Source organism: Capra hircus, chromosome 5 (assembly GCF_001704415.2).
Source record: "Capra hircus breed San Clemente chromosome 5, ASM170441v1, whole genome shotgun sequence".
Taxonomy (NCBI): Eukaryota; Metazoa; Chordata; class Mammalia; order Artiodactyla; family Bovidae; genus Capra; species Capra hircus.
The window spans coordinates 30,847,987-30,852,270 of NC_030812.1; the positions used below are offsets into that span (position 1 = coordinate 30,847,987).

At 43.8% G+C, this 4,284-nt stretch overlaps 1 pseudogene; it reads right to left on the reverse strand.

The window, feature by feature from the left end:
• On the reverse strand, positions 602–2,944 carry LOC102170391 (annotated as a pseudogene).

Genomic DNA, 4,284 nt, shown 5'->3' on the forward strand with positions numbered 1-4,284 from the left:
CATGGAGGTGTGCAAAATTTCTCCAGCTGAGGTGGCTGTGGGTGTATTTAGTTGCCCCACACAGGCTTCTCTCACTGCCCTCCAAAGGCTTCTAGAGGGGCCTGGTTTCTCGGGCTCTAGAGTGTGCAGGCTGAGTAGCTGTAGCTCGTTGACTTAGTTGCTCCTCTGTATGTGGGATCTTAGCTCCCTGACCAGGGATTGAACCTATGTCCCCTGCATTGCAAGGCAGATTCTTTACCCCTGGATCACCACAGACATACTTGCATGTGTCTTTTTTGAGTTAGTATTTTCATTTCCTTTGGCTCTATTCCCAGAAGTGGAGTTGCTGGGACATTTGGGGGTTCTATTTTTCACTTTTTGATAATTCCTCTTTATGGTTTTTGAGAAAATTTTCTTGTGTAGTGACTGGGTCATTTGTGGATGGATGCCATCAATTCTGTGGAGGTTTATCCATCTTGCTTGACTAGGGGAGGGCACAAGGGTCAGAGGAACTAAGACTTCCATTTGGGACAAGGATTCATGCTGAGATATCTTAGAAATAAAACTCTCTATCTCCTCTTCCTTCTCTTGACTTTTCCTCGATTATGAGGAGACAGTAGAGCCTGGCTTAGAAGGTAAGCCTAGGCTTCCTGGCCAGCATCCTCCTTAGAGCTGCCTTCACCTCCTGGTTCTTCAGACTGTAGATAAGGGGATTCAGTAGCGGGGTCACCACACTGTACTGCACAGGTAGAACTTGCTCCAGGGCTGAGCCAGAAGCTGGAGTCATGTACCTTGAAGGGAATTGCACAAAGGAATAAAATGAGCTCAGGACAACAGACACATGGCTGTAGGCAGCCAGGGTCCATCCCATCCCAGACTCAGCCCTCTGGGCTGAATTAGCTATCACTGGTAGAAGCATCTAGAAATGACTGTATTATCATGAGAAGTCAGTCATTGCTGCCTTCAAATGCCTCCATACATGAGTGATCTTATGCCGAACATTATAGGAGCTGCCCTCAGGAGAAAAAGGAAGTTCTGCAGTATATGAAGTGCTCCAGGTTAGAATAGAACTAAAAATGATTTCATGCATTTCTATAGCACTTCATACTTTTCAAAGTGTCTTTCCTTAGTAGTTACGTTGAGAATATGAAGAATGTTTTCTCTTCCTTTTTTTTAATATATACAACTGTATGTTCCCGTCTTGTCATGATTGTTCCTTACAAAACTATATGCTCATCCAATAATGCTGTCATTTTCCCCAACATTTATGGCTCTTGGTATTACCCCAGAATGGCAGCACATTATTTTTCTAATGCTCAGTGGAACAAACATTTGTCCTTTTTAGCACATTTGGCTTAGAAAAGAAGCCAAGATCTGTAAATAAAGTGAAAGATAAAACTGTGTTTAGCATGATATGAATGCTAAATGATTATTAATCCAATAATGGTAAGACTAATTGTGCAAATCCATCTCCAGATTCACTAGTAGAGAGCACAGGCCATTAGTGACTCTATTTCCTGGGAAGCAAGGGCTCATTAACTACAGCTGTTTATGTTCGAGAGAAACATGGTAGAAAAGAGCTTGAGGTTTTCAAGCCAGTGAGACTCAGTTTATATTTTGCCTCCATTCTTAGCTTGTTCGGGCAACTTTGATGAAGCACCTGGTTACTCCTGAAACTCAGTTTTTTTAAATCCGAAAACGAGGTTAGTAATATTTGTCTTGTGGTATGACACACACTAAAATAGATCTTGATTGTGCAAACCAGTCGTTGTACGTAGCGGCCTAATTAATAGTTATAGGACAAATAGGCTTTGGATCATCATCTTTCAGTAGGAAAGAGAAATGGCATCTGTTTCAAGTATAATATATTATATATATATTTTATCCAACTCTGAATAAAAGCCTACGAAGATCTCTCTGATTTCCTTCCAAAACTCCCAAAACATAGGTTAGTGAAATTAGAAAATACTTTAGTCCTTGTAAGATCATTTTTCAGAGTTAGACAATTGAGATCTTGGAAAGAAAATAAATTTTTAATACTCCACACAGCAGAGCCAGAACTAGAACTCAGGTCTTCTGAATTCTTGTGCGGTTCTTCCCCTACTACTTTGCAGTGCTCTGCTCTACAGATCACCATTAATTTCAAGTGAAAAAATCCCACTTCCACATTCTGGAGGTATAGCAATGACTTACCTGAAAACTCCTGAGCCATAAAAAATGGTGACCACAAGAAAATGAGATGAGCAGGTAGAGAAGATCTTGTTCCGACCTGAGGCAGAGTTGATCCCCAGGGCTGTCATGATGATATGGGTGTAGGATCCCAGGAGTAGGGCAAGGCTGCCAAGGCCCAGGACCACCATGGTGGTCAGGATGGAGGCAACACTCATGGAGGGGTCAGAACAGGCCAACAGGAGCACTGGAGGAAACTCGCAGGCAAAACTGCGGATGAGGTTGGGGCCGCAGAAGTGCTGCTGAGCCAGGAGGATGGTGTTAAGCAGGCCAGTCCCCATTCCTATGGCCCAGGAGGCTCCCGCCAGGCCAGCACACACCTTCTTGTTCATAGTCCCCACATACAGCAGCGGGTGGCACACAGCCTGGTATCGGTCATAGGCCATGACTGAAAGGAGACAAGCTTCAGTGGCCCCTGAAAATGTGACCAAGGAGATCTGGGTGAAACATTCAAGGAAGGAGATAGTCTTCCACTTGGAAAGCAGGTTCTCTAGCAGCTTAGGCACAATGACTGAGAATAGAAAGCATCCAGGAAGGAGAGGTGACTGAGGAAGAAGTACATGGGGGTGTGCAGGTGGGAATCAGTCCTGATCACCAGCAGCATCAGCAGGTTCCCTGTGAGGGTCAGGAGGTAAATCACCAGGAATGTTACAAAGAGTACTATCTGGATCTGAGGGTTGTTGGATAGTCCTTGGAGAACAAACACAGTGACTCTGGTTGTGTTGCCAACTTCCATGGAGCATTAGAGATTCCCTTCAGAGGGACAAGAACAGAAAAGAATGTTCCAGTGTGCTATGATTCTCAGAGAATGTCTGGAGATGAGATGCTATGAATAAGCTTCAGGGCTGACCCAGGATGGATTGTGTAGCAGAGGCAACCTTGCCATGTCAGACCTCATCACGCCACCCAGCTCAGGGCAGTAATCTATTGGCTAAGGTGGAGATGTAAAATGGGAAAGAAATATGTAGAGAATCAAACCTAAAAAGAAAGGAGAAGAAAAAAGAGATTATTCAGGCTGGAGCAGGAAATGAAGGGAATGGAAATAGACGCCAATGCACTGAGAATTGTCATTCTCCAGTTTCAAAAGGAACAAAGTTCAAACAACTGGAAGGCTCACTGGCATAGTGAGTAAGCAATAAAGATATTGACTGATCATCTGGCTGATAGCCTATGATGCATGTTTGAATGACTGGCAGAGGTACCGTGACAGCTGTTGATGCACAGAACCTTTCTCTGTCACTGTAAGTTCATGAATAAGTAACTTGGGTTTCTCACTAAAGAATAATCTAGAAAAACTAGATGGTTTCTAAAGTTCTTTCCAGCTTAGAGATTCTAAAGAATGTGGGATAATCTTTGGATTTCTCTGGTACTAAATGGAAATTTCCCCCCTTTTGTGTCAACAGGGCTTCCCTGGTGGCTCAGAGGTTAAAGCATCTGCCCACAATGTGGGAGACCTGGGTTCAATCCCTGGGTCGGGAAGATCCCCTGGAGAAGGAAATGGCAACCCACTCCAGTATTCTTGCCTGGAGAATCCCATGGACAGAGGAGCCTGGTGGGCTACAGTCCATGGGGTCGCAAAGAGTCGGACACGACTGAGTGACTTCACTTACTCACTTCACTTTTGTGTCAACATAAGCAGAAGCAGCACAGTAGTAGCCTCATTTCACAGAAACCCGGTAGAAGGAAGCTCTCAGATGGGAGACAAGGGTTGTGTACTGCAGTGACTCCAAGGGCTTCCCAATCCAGGATTTTTGTGAATTTATAATGTCCACTGTTTGCACTGTCATCTCTGTGCTTAACATGAGATTCCGTGAAGACTGTGCTATTCTATGAGTTGGTACTAGAGGATTTGGATGAATCCAAGTCAAATTTGGAGCACCTTCTGTGCATCATAGAGATGGTAAAAGAAAAAAAGGGGAGATAAAAGGCCACCTAGAACATGTGGATAAGTGGAGAGTTAGAGCATTTAGCATAGAGCAAAGCAAGTTACAATATTCACCTCTCTCCCTTTAAACAGTGACTAAGGAGGGTGATAAATGAGAATATGATCTCTATTTATGCCTTGTACAGTCATGA